This window comes from Panthera uncia (assembly GCF_023721935.1).
Source record: "Panthera uncia isolate 11264 chromosome B3 unlocalized genomic scaffold, Puncia_PCG_1.0 HiC_scaffold_1, whole genome shotgun sequence".
NCBI classification, from domain to species: Eukaryota; Metazoa; Chordata; class Mammalia; order Carnivora; family Felidae; genus Panthera; species Panthera uncia.
The window spans coordinates 32565604-32584854 of record NW_026057582.1 but is presented as its reverse complement, the minus strand read 5'-3'; the positions used below and the strand labels follow the sequence as shown (position 1 = coordinate 32584854).

Genomic DNA, 19251 nt, shown 5'->3' with positions numbered 1-19251 from the left:
TCTAGGTTAGGAGCAAACTACTACACACTCACGTTATATCTGCACAAAGAAGGCATGATCCTTGACACCAGGGATCTTCGTATCTAGTAGGGAAGATAAAAGATGTTCATAAAGAATTGTTAAGCTAATGCATTTAAGATGATGTAAAGCATGATAAAGTATTCTGGAAGTCTGGAGGTAAAAAGTCACTCTGGGAGGATGAGAAAAGATTGTGGGAAGGGTGACATTCAGATGGGCCCTTAGAGAGTGAGTCTGATTTCAGTCTTTAGAAGTACAAGGGAATGCATTCCAGGCAGAGGAAAGACATAGTCAAACAAACATGAGATGAGAAAATATGGGAGCAGCTTCTAGATCAATGAAAACTTTTTAAAATAACAACTTTTTATAACACTTTATAGTCTAGTGGTTTTAATATATTTACAGAGTTGTATAACTGCCACCAATAATCTAATTTTGGAACATTTTAGAACATTTTCATCACCCCCAAAAGAAACCCTGTTACCTATTAGTAGTCAGTCCCCATTTTTCTTCCTCTCCAGATTCTGGCAACCATGAATCTATTTTCTGTCTGTATGGATTTGCTTATTCTGGACATTTCATATAAATGGAATCCTATAACATGTGACCTTTTCTGACTAGCCTCTTTCACTTAGCATGACGTTCCTCCACGTTTTAGTATGTATCAGTACTTTATTTCTTTTCATTGCCAAACATTATCCTGTATGGATATACCACATTTTATTTATTCATTCATCAGCTGATAGGCATTTGGGTTGTTTCCACCTTTTAGCTGTTGTGAATAATGGTGCTATGAATATGTGTGCAAGTTTTTATATAGGCATGTTTTCAGTTCTCTTGGGTTTAACCTAGGTGTGGAAGAGCTGGATCATATAGTAAGTTCTCAATTGTTGCAAGCCTTTGGTTAATTTCCAAAGTTCTGGAAGACTTGATTCTTCACATTTGCCAGTATTCTTACTGCTTTTATGAATGAGCAACAAGATTTTTTTCTAAGATCTTTTTAAAGATCCTTGCACTGCCATTCTGGAATTGCTTCTCCTGAATACTGTTTGTTTGTGTGCCATGAGGTGGGTTGGTGCCAGATGCTGGTGTGCCTTTTTAAGACCATTTTTTTTAAATGCTTCTGAGCAGGAGTGCAACTTGTTATTCCTTGGTCATAGAGCTGTTTATGCCTTAGAAACTGGAACAGAGCATACAGATGCCTCAGTGCATTTAGGGGCACTTTCCACAGGCCAATAAAAATACCCAGAGGTCTCTGTGGAGAGCCAAAGCATAAGAGGCTCTTAAAAACTGAGAACAACTGAGGGTTGATGGGGGGTGGGAGGGAGGGGAGGGTGGGTGATGGGTATTGAGGAGGGCACCTTTTGGGATGAGCACTGGGTGTTGTATGGAAACCAATTTGACAATAAACTTCATATATTGAAAAAAAATGGAATAAAAAATAAATTAAAAAAAAAAAACTCTGTGGGGAAAGCATGGCAGCATGCATGACACACTGGGTAGACCTGGGGATGTGGAAGGGAATGTTGAAGAGAATATCAAACTTTGCTACTGCCTGTTTGAGATTGAGCTGCTGTATATCATTTTCTTGTTTTTAGCTGGGATAATATTACTTCTCCATACAAGAGATATTCTCTGGGCGTAGAGGCACTTTCCCCATGACTTTTCTTTACAGGTGGGGGAGGTGAATGCACAGTTCCTTTACTAGTCACATCTCAGTAGCCTGGGACAGAAATCAAGTATCTTATCTTGATAAGTATGTTATCAGGTGTCTTATCAAGTACAGGTAAGAATTGAAAGACCTGGGGAAGTTTAACCTGGAGGAGAGTGAATATAAGGGGTTAATAGGGCATCTCTCTTCAAAAAGCTGAAAGATAGGCACGTGGAAAGCAGAATAAACTTATGTCAACTTCTGTAGAAGACAGTACTAGGACCAATGGATCAAAGTTGTAGGAAGGTGGATTTTTAGGTCTTCTAAAAAGAGACCTGGCAATAAGAGCTGGTTTCTTCTGTTCAAAAGTAGTTAGCACCAGCTACTTCTTAGGGATTGTCAAAGGAATTCCTGATTGAGAGAAAGTCTGAACTAAGGGGGACTTGCTTATTTGAAGACTACATCTAATATTTTTCATGTGTCATAATGCCTATGAAGAGAAGTGGCTTGCCTCAGACTCTTGCTTAAACAAACCTTAGTTCATTTCTACTAGTTCCTACCCAAAAGTGAAATTTTCCTTTAAGAATATAAGGGACCTCTCAGAATTCAAGGAATAGTTGTACAGCTAGGCTCAGGAAAAAGAACTAAGATAGCTGTGAGGAACTCAACTGCACCTTTGTTTTAATACTCTGCCTCACTGACATGGTTAGTTTCCAAATACCAGCTTATGTGCCTTTAATTTGAAATTTTCATATGAGATGCTCTGATTGCCTTGTTTTGAGTCATGAGTCTACCCTTGATCCAATCAGCTATAGACAAGAAGAAAGGGTCATATAATAGAAGTAAGATTAAAATGGTGGCAGGCCTAGGCTTTCTCCTCTGGATAGTGGTCAATAGCTCTAAGAGGGGAGATAGAGTAAGTCACAGACTAGCTAGACACCCCCCAAAATATTTATTACATTTTCAAAAATGTCAGCCAGGATTTCGGCTGTTTGAGTCTGTTTTGGACAACCGATATTTATTATGTAATTATTATATGCAAGGTGCCACGATAGATGATAGGCAGAATGTAAAATATAATATATGTTCCCTGACCTCTGGGTACTTACAATCACTTTGTCCATTAGACTGTTCATTGTTTAATTGGTTATCTTGTGTGAATTTCACTTTGGGAGGACTAACCTACTAATTATGTAGAGGCTCCATATAAACTTGAGAACATTTCTCAGTTGTATATTAAAGACATTTGCTTTTTCTAAATGTCCACACATGTAATATTTGTATAGGTCAATGCTAAAAGACTGTCATAAGCTCAAGTCCCCCAAATAAGCAAAATGCCCAATCCTTCCTCCCCAAACAAAGATAATGAGTTGTATGTCTTACATTGCTGGGAATATATCACATTAAAACGTGTGCTTATTTTTATATGTACATAAGGTGGAATATAACATTAAATTTTTTTTAATGTTTATTTTTGAGAGAGAGAGAGACAGAGCTCGAGCAGGGAAGGGGCAGAGAGAGAGAGAGGAGACACAGAATCTGAAGCAGTCTCCAGGCTCTGAGCTGTCAGCACAGACCGGATGTGGGGCTCAAACCCACAAACTGTGAGATTATAACCTAAGCTGAAGTCAGATGCTAAACCGACTCAGCCACCCAGGATCCCTGAAGATAACAAATGTTTTAAGTGTCTGTGAGCTACCCAATATGCTAGGTATGTCACATATATAACATACACATGATGTGCAGATCTTATATTAAGTATTATGTATATTCTAATCTTTCATTATTTGAAATATATATATATGTACACACACACACATATATATATACACACACACACATTAACTGAATAGCTAAGAATATTTTATTATTTTCTGTCTGTGTTTGTCTAAGTGGAATGTCATATTAAAACCTTATAAAGATAATTAGTAGCTGACTTAGCATATTGTTTGGATGTTTTCTAAGAGACCAACTTTAGCTATGATACGGAGATACTTGATTTCCATTTGAATCGGTCATTGGTATATTTAACTATAACTTGGTCTGTTGAAAATCCTGAATTTTTAAAGCTTATTTATTTTTTTGAGAGAGAGAGAGAGAACATACGAGGGAGGGGTAGAGAGTGAGGGAGAGACAGGATCCCAAACAGGCTCCGTGCTGTCAGCGTAGAGTGTGACAATGAGGCTCAGTGTCACAAACCGTGTGACCTGAGCCAAAATCAAGAGTGTGCCACTTAACTGATTGAGCCACCCAGGTGCCCCCTGGGTTTGTTTTAAATGGCTATCTAAGTTTTAATGCTAGAAAGGAGTTAACATGCTATATACCTTCTTGTTTTTGGCGTTTCTATGGTCTTAGAACCTAACCAACTTTGCTATGGATATTTCTCAGAGCTTATTTTTTCCAAAATAATAATTTTCTTTTTTAGAGTCTAGTGTTCAGTTATTTTCCATTGTTCACATATTAACTTTCCACTTTGCCAGTATGAGTTCAGTATTTAAGGTGTATGTTCAATCAAAACTTCTGCAGGCAAATTATTACTCACCCAACTTTTGAAGTTTCAAGTTGTCTTCACAAATTATGCTTAAATTGTAGTCACAGTCTGCTTAGAAACTTATGGTTTCATTGATTTTTCGTAATATTTATGGCCTTTAAAAAATGTACATCAATCCCACAGAGATCTTAAGCTCTACTTAAGAGCAATATTCTTCTGCCTAAGAGCATTTTCTTCTGCCTAAACTGGTATGTTTGAGCAAGCAGAGGATATCATACTATTAGTTTCTCTACATTGTTAGTTATAGCATATGATATTACTAGCAGTGGAAGCTAATATTTTAGAATTGGAATGAACCTGCCTATCTCAAAGAAATCTAAAATTTTAGTTGATTTTTATTTCATTGCTGCTGTGCCCCGTGTCGTGAATATTAGTCAAAGTGCATTAAGAAACATAAAAGGCAAAAGACAAACATTTTTAAAAGTGTGTATTGTATTTTTTTCCTCACTCTATAAGACATTGGCTGCATCTATGCCAACTGTTTTAAAACAAATTTTATCCATTCCTATCTGTTTCCAAAAAGATTTCTAGTATGTTCCCTCCCTCATACCCTCTCCCCTCTCTCACACACGCACACACACACACACACACACACACACGCACACACACACACATCTCTTACAAATCAAAGACCATGTCTTTTTCCCTTTTCGCCCCCTTCCTTCACACCTGTCTAAAATTATATTCTGTATGCGTGAAAATGATAATTATATATTATGGTGGTTATTAGGTAGTTCACAAATTTCCTGAAGAACAGGTAGGAAGAACAAATGAGGTCCTTCTGTGATAAGAAAAGATTAGAACGTTTGACTCTGACATCAGGAGATTAGCCTTAGTGTTCTTAATCATACTTTTGTAAACCTGTAATCTTCCCCACCCCCCACTGTTATTTTCCTGCTTCATGCCTTGATTTTCCTATTTGCAAAATGAGAATAGAAATTGTTGCTTCCCATATACTTCATAGAGAATTTGTGAGTAGGTTAGTGTTTCCTTCCCCAGATGTATTAACTCAATCTTATTTGTATATTTTCTTTCCATAGTTCTGATTCCATAATGTCCAATTGTGTGTGTGTGTGTGTATTCCATTCTTTTATTTACATTCCTTTTTTTTAAATTCTTTTTTTAATATTTAGTTTTGCGAGAGAGAGACAGAGCATGAACAGGGGAGGGGCAGAGAGAGACGGAGACACAGAATCTGAAGCAGGCTCCAGGCTCTGAGTTGTCAGCACAGAGCCCGACAGGGTTTGAACTCACGAACCTTGAGATCATGACCTGAGCTCAAGTTGGCCACTTAACCCACTGAGCGACCCAGGTGCCCCTCTTTTATTTACATTCTTTTCCTTTCCTGGGATTTTTCAAAATCAAAGCATGTTAATCACATTCCATAATGCACTTGAGTACTCAAGATACTTATCAGATATGGACAAATGTTTGAATAGCTGCATTTGTTTTTGAGCATCTATCAAAACCTAGGCCCCAGACCATTGAAGGGTATACCAAGAGGGGTGTCCCCAATCTGAAGTGCAGGTAGTTTCAAGGTGAGTGTTCTAGCCTTTTTTTTTTTTTTTTTTTTTTTTTAAATGCTCTCTCTGGTCTGCTCAGATACCTTCTTTTCTTTTAATCTAAATGATCATTTGTGAAATAATGCCATCACTAAATGTTGAATTTGGTGGTCTCTTTAAGTGCATTAACTGAAAAGTCTAATTTCTCAGCTGAAGATTAGATGTTTTCCCTAATACCTGACATATATGTGCCTCGTCTGTCTGATACTGATTGAGAAAAGAAATATAGTTCAGTAGTCAATATCTGGTGTCATCATTAATTACAGATAAGCTCTTAATATTTAAATGTCAACTTAAGAAAAAAAGACATTGAAACTTAGACACAAACTATTCATTGATAGACTTTTGCTGAAGGTCAGAGCCATAGTAATGCTTAACCACTTTCAAGGCTGTGCAAAAAACCTGGACCTGATCTGCTTTATGAACTTCAGTGAGAATAAATACTTAGTGGAAGCCCAAAGGTCTTTAGTATTAACATGACCTTAAAAATTTACCTTGTCCTGGTAGCTTTTCAAGTCAGGAATTAACAGTTGAAGTCTCTATTACTTTAACATGGCTCTTGGAGAACTTAGAAATTTTTGTCCTATAATGAGATGTTAAAGGATGTCATTGTTTAGTACTGTTTGAGTTCTAAAGAGGGTGTTCCAGAGATCATAGGTTTGAGTTGGCATAACTGGTTTTGAGGCTTTTTATTTTATTTTTTCTGTTCCGTCAGAAGGTGGCCAAAGATTCAAATGCGTCTTGAGCCTGCTCCTAGAATGTGTGGGCAGAGCTGTGGTCCTAGCTTGGAAGAGCATCCTCAAGTTTCTTTTTAGATGTGGCCTCAGGATGTGTGTCCAGGTCACACAGCCACATCATTAAATGATACAGGTGTTATTTAGAAAAAGAGAGGAGCCAGGACAGAATCTTATTTTCTGGCATTTAAAGTTGGAACCACCTGTCTCAAAACTTAGTTCTGTATTTATATGTATTTCCTCATGGTAGACAAATAAATTAGACACAGCGCCTAATTTTCCCCCTTAATTCAGAATTAAGGAAAATACGTCTTAGCAGGAATCATTCGTTAAACGTTAATGCTGCCTCTTTTTTATTGCAAGTACCATACTAATTTAAAGAGACAGTTAATGAGGAGAAATTTGCCTTTATGGCAAAACACTATGATTTTTTTGTTTTGTTTTTTTTTTTAAGTTAATTACTGTTTTGTTAGGAGCTCTTACCAGGGCCATGCTAATGGGACATTGAGGCACACACAGCTTGACCTACACATTAACAGAAGTTACTGATTTAGAGTGATAAGTAATTTTTCCCCCTAAAGAACCATTATGGGAATATTTTGACAAATGAGAATTTTTTTTAATTTTCAATTTCATTTATTTTTCAAGAGGAAATACATTCACCTGGTTCAAAATTCAAGATGCACAGAGCAGTATGTAGAAAGAAGTCTTTCCCTCACTCTTTTCCCCAAGCCACCACATTAGCCTCCTTGAAACCCAGTTCCTGCTACTAGCTTCTTTTGTTTCTTTCCATCAACATATTATGCATATAGATGATATATGCACGTGTATGTGTGTATATATAATATAAACATATATAAACAATATTTTCCTTTTCACACAAATGCTAAGTTACTACCACTTAATTAGTATTGTATATCTTATTTTCATTTAACAATATAACTTGAAAATCATGCTATGTTGGTACATAAAAAACTTCCTTGTTATTGTGGTCTTATGGTGTATATTGTCTGGGTCATATGGTGGATCACCATTTTTTTTTTTTAACTAGATCCTTACTAATGAACATTTAGGTTGTTGCCAATCTTTTATTTTCATTAATGATGATTAATGTTGCTTACTACTTATTTTTCATTTTCAAATTCATTTCCTGCTTTTGTCAGGGCCTGGATATTGGTACTATGAATGGAGAGCTATATATTCTGACACATCTGAGGTGTTTGTATATAGATATCTGGGTACATGTACCCACTGCTAACCTAATTCTAGTCTCTTTCCTTAGGATACTCAGCTAAAGTAAAATTTATTTGTTGGGATCCTTATGTTGTACAAGTGCTGGGTCATAGCTCCTATTGGCAAACTAAAGAGTTACAATTACTAATCTGTGACTTTGATTACTATGATATATACTATGTTTCAGTTAGAAGAGATAGTCATATTTGGTTAGGGTTAATGAAAACCGCATCATTGTTAAAATAGGGTTAAGAAAATCTAAGCTCTTAGGGTAAGATGAGTATAGATAATCAAATCAAATTTACTCTTTGCTTTCAAGGTCTCCATATATAATTTCAGCCTACATCATATAACTCTCTTCAGGCCATAGCTGTACATTTGATGATCAAAAACTTTTAAGATAGTAATCAGATATAGTAATTATAAAACAAAATCATTGAGCATGTTTGTTGACCTATGGTAGGTTATGCTAGATCTTTATTGAGTCATATGAAGCACACAAAAAAGAATATTGTCATAGCAAACAATGGGGAAGTTTTCATATTCAATCACTGGAGTACTCATTTCCCCTAAAGTTTTCACTCAATGAATTATAACTCCTGGTCTCTTAGCTTACTCTGATTTTGTGTAGAAAACACCATTACTTAGAAGTGTAGTATATAAGGGGCGCCTGGGTGGCTCAGTTGGTTAAGTGTCTGACTTCGACTCAGGTCATGATCTCATCATCGGTGAGTTTGAGCCCTGCATCGAGCTCTGTGCTCAGAGCCTTGAAGCTGCTTCAGATTCTGCGTCTCCCTCTCTCTCTGCCCCTCCCCCACTCGCTCTCTGTCTCTCAAAAATGAATAAACGTTAAAAAAAAAACTTAAAGTGTCGTATCTATGAAAGACAGTTAATAGGGAAAAAAGCCATTAGAATTGTTTTATATTGACATTGGTTCGATGGCTATTTAAGATAGAAATGGAGAATATTTCTTATTTCTGGATTGTCAAAAAATATGTTTCCATTCATGTAAATAAAGCATCCTGATTTAGATTTTTGTTGTTGTCTTTGTTCTCTGAGAGAAATATAAAGAATTCTACTTATTTATTTTTTATCTTAGGAATAGGAAGCATATCAACTAGTACAACAGATGGTTACATAGAGTGGAGAAGACAGAGGTGAGAATGAGAGAGAAATAATCTTTTTGTTTCTCAAAGCCATGAGCAGGAATAATAAAGCATTGTATGCATATGGGGGTGTTTTGTTATTGTGTTCATTTTTATTCTGAATAGAGAAAGGACTCTTCATAAAGAAATGAATAAATCTTTTTTTAAGTTTTTATTTAAATTCCAGTTAGTCAACATACAGTGTAACATTAGTAATACTAACTACAGTAAAATGTTAGTAATTCAACACTTATATACAACACCAGTGCTCATGATAACAAGTGCCCTCCTTAATCCCCATCACCTGTTTAACCCATTCCCCTACCCGCCTCCCCTCTGGTAATCATCAGTTTGTTCTCTATGGTTAAGGGTCTGTTTCTTGGTTTTCCTCTCTTTTTACCCCGCACCGCCACTCCAAGTTTGCTTTGTTTCTTGAATTCCACATATGAGTGAAATCCTGTGGTGTTTATCTTAGCATAATACTCTCTAGCTCCATCCATGTCATTGTAAATGGCAAGATTTCATTCCTTTTATGGCTGAGTAATATTCCATTATATATATACACTACATCTTCTTTATCCATTCATCAACAGATGGACATTTGGCTGCTTCCATAATTTGGCTATTGTTGCTAATGCTGCTATAAACATCAGGGTGCACGTATCCCTTTGGATTTGTACTTTTGTATTCTTTGAGTAAATACCTAGTAGTGCAAGGTATCATTGGATCATAGGGTAGGTCTATTTTTAGCTTTTTGAGGAATCTCCATACTGTTAAGAAATGAATAAATCTTATTAGAACTTGTTTCAAATATATATATTTTTATTCTCAGAGCGGGAATGCTAAATCATTATTTAATTTTTTTTTCATTATTTAAATTTTGTCTCCATTTATTTTTTATTTTTTTATTTAAAAAAATTTTTTTTTTAGTGTTTTTATTTTTGAAGGAGAGAGAGAGAGACAGAGCATGAGTGGAGGAGGAGCACAGAGACAGGGAGACACAGAATTCGAAGGAGGCTCCAGGCTCTGAGCTGTCAGCACAGAGCCCGACGCAGGGCTCGAATTCACAAACCGCGAGATCATGACCTGAGCCGAAGCCGGACGCTCAACCGACCGAGCCACCCAGGTGCCCCTGTCTCCATTTTTTAAAATGTTTATTTATTTTGAGGGAAAGAGAGACAGAGCATGAGTGGGGGAGGGGCACAGAGAGCAAGGGAGACACAGAATCCAAAGCAGGCTCCAGGCTCTGAGCTGTCAGCACAGAGCCTGACGCTGGCTCGAACTCACAACTGCAGGATCATGACCTGAACCGAAGTCAGACGTTGAACCGACTGAGCCACCCAGGTGCCCCCCTCCTTTTTTAAAAAATTGGACAAACCTGTTAACTTTTACTCTAGAATGTGTCATATCTCATTTTATAGAGGAAATACTCAGGTTTATCACCTTGTGACTTCCTGATCTTGTGGCATTTGGAAATAGTGTTAATGTTACTGTGGTAGTACTTTGATTTTGTAACTGTAGACCTACGCACTATTAACATTTTTGACTGGATAATTCCTGGTTGTGAGGGGCTATTCTGCCATTCTAGTGTATTTAACAGCATCCCTGGCTTCTACCCCTTTAGATGCCAGTAGTAATACCTTCAGAGGCACAAAAATGCTCTCAACTGAGAATCACTACTATAGACATAGGCGGTGATTCCCCACAGCAGGTTTCAGTGTGGATCTCACACAGTATTCGACAGTCTGATGCACTCCACCAGTATTTGTGATCTGGAACAGCAGAGCAACACAAAGGTACAAATTTGGGGGCAATTTTTTTTTCTTTATTTTTGAGGGGGCAGTATTTTTTTAAAAGGCCACCACTCAATTTGGGGAAGATTCTTGAAGAATCATTGAGCTCTTAATTGGTTGGTTGATTAATCAATTGATAGATTCATTCATTTAATAAAAATATATTGAGCTCTTGCTATAGGCCAGTCTCAGTGTTGGGACACGTGTGTTGCTGTGTGGTTCATGTGGCTGTATGTAGTGGGTTGGCGGGAAGTAAGCCCGTAGGTAGACCTGTGAAGAAGCTGTTGGGTGTAATATAGGTGAAAAATGATGGTTGCCTGGATTTAGGTAGTGACAGTGGCATGATGAGAAGAGATTTGCTTGATATTTAGGAGCTAAAAACATTAGGATTTGGTAACTGATTGGAGCAAGAGAGAAGTCAAGACTAATTCCCAAGTTTCTGGCTTAGTTAAAAGAGTGACAAGTGGTAGCATTCATAAAGACGAGCAGAGTGGGAAGAACAGGATTCTTTTTGAAGGGGGAGCAGATACTGATTTCCGTTTTTAACACTTTTCTTTGGAGGTAGCCTTTGAGATATCCAAGAGGATGAGCTAGACAATGAACTTGGGAATTGCAAGGATCCTATCTGTTTTGTTCCTTGTTGTATCCTGTTCTTCATGTGGTGTCTACCTTTCTAGGGATGGAAACAGGTTTAGGCTGGATGTATAGATTTGGTATTTTTCAGGGAATAGTTGGTTTGATTGAAATGAAGGAAGCACATCAAAGTGTCTAGGGAGAGTTCCTATAGAAAGAAGAAGGCCTAGCATTGCAACATTTTGGGAGGTATATTCAAGGAACTGAAGAGGAGGGGCTGCAGAAGTCTGAGGAAAATCAGGAGTGTCTGAAGACAAGGGAAGAGAGAATTTTAAAAAGAAGGGAGTGTTTACTGGTTTTGAATTCAATTAAAAAGTCAAGTAAGATGAAGACTGATAAAATGACATTGGATTTTGCAACTAAAACGTGTTCATGACTTTTTGAGAACCTTTTTCAGTAGACTGATGATTGAAAGAGTTCAGTAAATTTGGTTAAATACTAAGTGGGAGTTGAGTGGATGGAATGACAGGTGCAGGTCATGCTTTGATGTATTTTGGCTATAAAGAAGAAAAGAGACTGAAAATAGTATATGACGGAGGTATGGGCTGCAGGAGGGCACGAGGGTTTGAACATGTTTAAATGCTGACAGGAAGGAGACAATGGAGACAGAGAGGTTGGTATAGGAGAGGAGAACATGTAGATGGGAGCAACTTGAGATGGGATGAGTCCAGAACACAGGGAGAAGGACTGCTCTTAGATAGGGGTAGGGTACCCTTCAAACTGGAGGGATATTGTTAGTGATAGAGAAGGTCCATATTCTACTGGGATTAGCTTCCAGTCTTGGGAGTCTTTCAGGAATTATACTTCTGGGGCTTCCTAATGGTTCAGAGTGACAGAAACATTAAGAGACCTCTGGCAAAATCCATACCGTTTCTGAATTCCCTGGGGTCCATTGATCCCCAGAGGTTGGATCCATTTGATTATTTGTCTTTATTTTCAGTAGCAGGCATATATTAGAATTGGATTCTGAACCTATGGATTAGGTTAGGATTTGGGGTCCAATTCTTGTCTAAATAATCAGAGCAGAGGGTATTTTGAGTCCCTCAGGAAACTTAGCCAGGTGTTGAAGTACAACCTGGAGATCACCTAGATCCCATATTTTAATGAGCAAATATGCCATTCTCATTATGACTCTTCATTATTACTAATCTATATGATGGATTGTTGATTGTAGAAAACTCTGTTATCATACTATTAAGCTTAAATTTTACCGTTCAAATGTTAAAAGGTTGATTATAGTTCAGGTTCTTCTGTGGCTTGATAGAGGATATTCTTTGGAGCCAGAAAAAAACTAGATTCAAATCCTGATTCCATCACTCCATTACAGACTGAGCCTCTGTGGCCTTGAGCATGTCATTTATTCTTTAATATCGTCACGGGAATACCTGGTAATGTCTAATTTGCATCACAGTCACAAAGATTAGAGGTCTTGCATATATGCCAGCACAGTGTTGATATTAATAAATAGGAGCTGATATTATTTTTAATTATATAAAAATAATTTATTATTTACTATTAGAAGACCCTTAGTGAGCATACTCTGAATTAATTGTTAGAGTACCAAATCAAGGGGCACCTGGGTGGCTCAGTTGGTTGAGCATCTGACCTTTGATTTCGGCTCAGGTCATAATCTTATGGCTCATAGGCTCGAGCCCCGTGTCAGGCTCTGCACTCCCAGCATGGAGCCTGCTTGGGATTCTCTTTCTCCATTTCTCTTTGCCCTTCCCCTGCATGTGCAAACACATTCTCTCTCTCTCTCTCTCTCTCTCTCTCTCTCTCTCTCTCTCTCTGTCTCTCAAAATGAATAAGTAAACTATTTTTTTTAAAGCATACCAAATCAAAATTGAGGATTTTCTTTTTTATCATGGGTCTAAGAGAGATTAATGGTGATGTCCTTGGTATAAATTTTGGTAGTCTCAGAAATTTTGCAATAATCCTGGGCCAACTAAAAACAACTTTTATTGGCCTACATATCATCATAGTAAATAAAGAGAAAAGAGGTAAAATTCTCGATTTTTAAAGTATATGGAAACAAATTTTATTGGATCCCTGTTATTTTCCATTAGTGTATCTTAGCTAGAACATGTCATGGTTTTACAGAGTTAGCCTCTTCAATCCTTTTTTTCTTCTGTTTAATAACTTCTTTTCCCCCTTCTTCCTTTGCTTCAGATTATTGGAAACCTTCTCATTGTTGCAGCATTTGGTACTGTCAGTCACGCCAGGAAAGCTTCTTACACACTAGAAATGCTGTGGGATGTGTGTGTGAGAGAGAGAGAAAGAGAGGGGAAGAGCTGGGGAAAGAGTGGGGGCAGAAGAGGAAGAATGGTGTCTAGGATAATTGTGCTGGTGTTTTTCCAAGTATCTTCAGAGACCTGTTTGTCTCTGGTTTAGGTACTCTATGGGCCTAACTGTTCAAAATAACAACTCAGAAGAAAAAAAAGGTTTTATGAACTTTTCAGGTTAAGTCATCTTTATTTTATTCCCTGGGCCCCTTTACCTATATCCTCCTCCCCACCTGTACCATCATTTCAACACTGAAGCACCCGATTCCCTGGAGTATTAATGGAGACAGTTCAAGTATCTGCTCCATTTCCTTTGTTCTAGTTGCTTTTGGTCTTTGCTGGGAAATGCTCTGAAGACTGAACCAGCTTCTGAACACAAAGGCTGGCGGTGTTGTCCCTCCTGGTAATGCACCGTGGGATTTGTTCCCACTGCCTGTTCATGACTCATTAGTCCCTAAGTGCAGAAAAGGTTGCTTCTGGAATAAAAAGAATGGACCCATCTCAGCGTCCTTTTTCACTTTTTCCTGTGTTTTATTTGGGTGCACTCACAGCCCTTCACCTTCATTAGTGAGCTGACAGGGGGCTGGCACAGTGCGAGAGAAGCTTTTGCTGGTTCCCTGAGGTATATCAGAGATCTCAGAACTCAATACCTTACCATAAAAATACTGTGCTTCAAACAACCTCTGGATGGAACAAAGCCATACATTCCAATCTGCTTGAGCCTCTCAAGTTGCCATCCTTGCCAAGAACCAGCTTTTTTCCCTTCTCTGAATGTAGTTCTTTTGGTATCCTTTGTATCAGGTAAATGTTTCTGTGTGTATGAAAAAGCAAGCTTTGGGCAAGGGCCATTATATTTATTTATTTATTTTTCAGTTTTTATTTGTTTATTTTGAGAGAGAGTATGTGGGAAAGGTAGAGAGAGAGGGAGAGAGAAAGAATCCCAGGCAGGCTCTGCACTGTTGGACGGAGCCTGATGCGGGCATCAAACTCACCCAAAGTGGGGCTTGAACTCACAACCTCCAGATAAGACCCAAGGTGAAGTCAGATGCTTAATCGACTGAACCACCCAGACATCCCAGAACCAATGTATTTAAAGCACACTTCAGGACAGTAGTTTCTTATGAGAGATGTAGGCAGCAGATATTTGTGGGCTTTTATGCCCCAAGTGATATCATTTCAGATTTATATCTAATATTTGGGAAAGTCCATGAAAAGTAGAGATGCTGTAAAAAAAAACAACTGAGTTGCATATTTATAATTCAAGTTGTTTTTCCTAATTTTCCCAAGTGATCAAATTATTTTCATATTTAAAGCCCAGACATCTGGAGAACTGTCTCTGACTCCAGATCCACATGTGTGTATGAATTCAGGAATTGAGTGTGACACTAACATGAACAATGTCTATCAAACCTTCCTTTAAAGTATTTGGAGTGCCTGGGTGGCTCAGTTGGTTGAGTGACCGACTCCTGATTTCAGCTCAGGTCATGATCCCAGGGTTTTGGGATTGAGCCCCCACATCAAGGCTCACGTCAGGCTCCATGCTGAGCATGGAATGTGCTTAAGATTCTCTCTCTCTCTCTCTCTCTCTCTCTCTCTCTCTCTCTCCCCCTCCCCCCCCCCTCTCTGCCCCTCTCGCCAATTCGCGTGTGCTCTCTCTCTCTCTCAAAATAAATAAACAAACCTAAAACAAATGTTTAAGTTTACCTAGAGGTTGCCTTTGGATATATTAGCATTGTTTGAGGTAACAGATTCAGTATTTGGAGTACAATGTAAGAGTTTAGTATGGACTAAAAGGCCATGCTGTATCATGGATGCTGTTTGAAAGAGGACTTAATGAAAATGAGAGAAGGCTATGTACAGTACATTGCCATTTATGAAAAATTTAAAACATATATATGCATAAAACAGTACTTCATTTTTCAAATAAATAAGACAGATGTCAGATAATTAAGTGATTGCTTATGTAGGAATAGGAGACAATGGGGATTGGACATAAAGGGGAAAATCAATAAAAACACATAAACCAGGAGAAGGGCCTTCCACAGACTGATAGTAATAGTATACTCTGGGCTGGGAAGTGTGTTTAACCCAGTAGTCTGGACATGAGGTGCATATAATTTGGGAGAGGTGACCGGAAAATAGGTTCGGCGACAGCCAAAAAAATGGTCAAATGAAGGAAAACAGAAATAAAATATTTTAAGTGTTATGATTCATAAGCAAGAGGCCTTTAAGGAAGAAAAATACCCCTAAATACTACATCTGGTTGTGCCCTTTTGGTTTTTGAAGCTTTTGTGGGAGAAATAGTAATTTCTCTTTTTTTCCCTTAGGTGAAGATGTCTATAATAAGGAAAGCAGATGTTTCTTTTCAAGTGCATGTGTACACCTGCCATAAGACAAAATGAGTAGCTACTACTGAGAACAGGCTCTGGTTATCTTTTATGTTGCTTGTTAAATTAAAATTCTCTTCCTGGCAAGTATAGGTTTGTAATTAAGTCATTTATCATATGTTCTTTAGGCTACATCTTAAACTTGATGATAAACAAAAGTGATATGTGGGTGGTTACTTAGAAATTAGATGGATGAGTTATTTTACTGGCCTCTGTCATTTGATGGTAGGTTCTTCCTGTTTATAATAGACATTGAACATTGGCTCATTATATGCAACTGAAGGGAGCAAAAAAGATCTTGGTCTAGAACTGTGTTCTCAACTTACTGTCAACCTACCAACACTCTTGAGGAGATGATACACTCCCATTAGTAGAAGTGGCACTCTCTGGGCTCCAAACTCAATTACTTATAGGGTAAAGGAGTCTTCCTGTGCCAGATACAGATTTCCTTCCCCTCACTTTCATGACACTGTTTTTTGCTATATTAGTTCTGTTGGTATTCTGCCTCACGCCCGTTCACTTATCTTATGTCCACATACTCAACACTTGATAATTTCATTCATTCCTTATTACAACCTGTATATTATACATTTTTTTAATGTCTATTCATTTTTGAGAGTGAGAGAGAGTGTGCGCACATACACGAATGAGTGGGGGAGGGGCAGAGAGAGAGGGAGACACAGAATCTGAAGCAGGCTCTGAAACTGATGTGGGGCTCGAACTCTCGAACCACGAGATCATGACTTGAGCTGAAGTCGGCACTTAACCAATTGAGCCACCTCGGTGCCCCTACAACCTGCACATTATAGATAAAGGAAACAGACTCCAAAAGGTTAAGTGATTTTTCTATGGCCATACAGCTATAGGTAACAGAACCAGGATTAGAAGCCAAACCTAACTCCAAAGCTCATCTTTTCCCCTTCCTGACTACACTGTGTTTTTCACGGGCTACATTCTACAAAAGCCATATTTGTGTAGAGTGTGATGTCTTCATTAGACTCCTTAATTTTTTAAGGGGACTTTATTCCTACCCTCTGCTCCAGCTATTGCTTAATGGATGTGGTGCTTTTAAGCACACAAAATATCCGTGTTCAGGTTCCTTTTCGAGATGAGATTTTTGAACTCTGTGTTGTCCAGTTGCTCAAAAGCCTACTTCTGAGAAATGTTATTTATAGAATAGTGGTGTTAAGTCACTGGCTTCAGTGATGGATGTTATAGCAAATAGCTGGATGAAATTCACTATTCTGTCTGTGAGTTTTTAATGAGAAGGCCACTTACTGTACTATACCACATCATCTTTGGGAGGACCTGGAATGGCATTCTTTTCAGATCTCAGGATTTGGAAACACTGACTCGTTTTCTAAAAAATCTCGTGGCTGTTATGAATCTTATACTTGATTGTACTTTCTTCTTTATTTTGGTTACTAGGAAGGTTAGAGCCAAATTTGCAGACCATCTCTAATACCCGTGGAGGAATAAGCAATATATATTTGTGTGCTGATCTTAATCCTAGCATTATTTTCCTGTCTATGTTCCTCTTTGATCTCATGTTTGTTAATTAAAAATTTTTTGCATTGAATGCATTTTCATAAACTGTGACATATCCCTTCACTGGTGATGAATATAAATGTACAAATAACATGTGTAAGGTCAACTGAAGCTTTCCTGACTTGATGGTTAATTCACCTTCCTGCTAGGAGTTCCATGTACACACATCCATCTTCTTCATTTGCTTTCCTCCTTTCTTTCATCTTCTCCTAATTTTCTGTTGTTTATTATGGATTTCTCTCTCAAAGAACAGATTAGTAGAATTTCAGTGGTCCTTTTTATTGTTGAGTATGAACATAAAGAGTTATTTTTCTGAAAAATTAGTCTTTTCATGTATATTTCTCCAGGTTCAATTTTTAGTAAAGGTATAAATTTAATTTTTATGAAAACATTGAATTTTCACTAACTTGATTGCTTTCATGAGGATAAGAGTAAGGAAATTTGTAGTCTTAAAAGGGTGCCATTATAGAAGTTTTTGAGTATTTATATAGAATAGAATGATATTTCCAGCTTGTTCTCATAAAATTAATGAATTCCCTATCTGTTGCCTCATGGCCATCTCTAATTGGATGTTCAAATGGTACTTTGGATGGCACTTCAAATTGTCTGAAACTTCACATATAATCTCCCCCCCCCCACAATAAAGTTATCTCTACCCTTTCCTTACCCCGTTTCTCACTCCATTTCTTATTTTGATGAATGGTACTGCTCTGCACCTACTCACCTGAACCACATACATGGCCATCATATTAGATGCCTCTAATATGTCACACAGTTTTTTATGTTTTACCTACTTCACAGCTTTTTAAAAAGTATTTAAAATTTTTTAAATTTTATTTTATTAAAAATTTTTTTAAAAAATGTTTATTTATTTTTGGGAGAGAGACAGAGCAAAAACAGGGCGAGAGGGGGTGTGTGCAGAGAGAGAGGGAGACACAGAATCTGAAGCAGGCTCCAGGCTCTGAGCTTTAGCACAGAGCCTGGCACAGGGCTTGAACTCACGAGCTGTGAGATCATGACCTGAGCTGAAGTCAGATGCTTAACCGACTGATCCACCCAGGCGCCCCCCCGCCCAATTTTTATTTGAGAGAGAGAGAGAGAGAGAGAGAGAGAGAGAGAGAGAGCACTCACATGAGCAGAGGAGAAGGGCAGAGAGAGAGAGAGAGAGAGAGAGAGAGAGAGAGAATCCCAAGCAAGCCCTACACTCAGCATGGAGCCTAACACAGGGCTCCCTGGGATCATGACTTCAGCCAAAATCAAGAGTTGGTCACTCAGCTGACAGAGCCACCCAGGCACCCCCCTACTTCACTGCTTTAAAGCTGGGTGTTTTCCATTCCCATTGTTATTTCCTTTTCTGAGAGCCTTGCACATAGCCTTGCCTAAGCAGATACTCAAATTCTTGAAGAACTAAATGATGAATGTAGGGGTGGATATTCTTAGTTTCATTACTTCTGTCTGGACTTCCTGCCTCTCTTCTGGCTCCTTCTAATGTTGTCAGAATGAAATTCCTAAAATGCAAATTAAATCCTGTCACTCCTCTGCTTAAAACCTTCGATGTCTCCTTCTAGCTTTCAGGATTAAGTTTAGTTTAGGCACTTCATACTAAGTCCCCTGCATCTTACTGGTTTCCCTCCTGCTGTTTCTCTCTACTGACCATGTAGTTTCATCTTGTGGCTGCATACTCCATTTCCTCCCACATGGTATTCATTTTGCA

At 38.0% G+C, this 19251-nt stretch overlaps 1 protein-coding gene and 1 long non-coding RNA gene across 3 annotated transcripts in view; both read left to right on the top strand.

The window, feature by feature from the left end:
• The window catches only part of RAD51B (RAD51 paralog B), a 572091-nt gene that overhangs the window by 197639 nt on the left and 355201 nt on the right, over positions 1-19251 (top strand). The window lies entirely within an intron of this gene.
• Positions 1499-18722, top strand: LOC125909416 (uncharacterized). The gene is made up of 2 exons (XR_007453682.1): positions 1499-3380; positions 8849-18722. It is a non-coding gene; the product is annotated as an uncharacterized LOC125909416 (long non-coding RNA).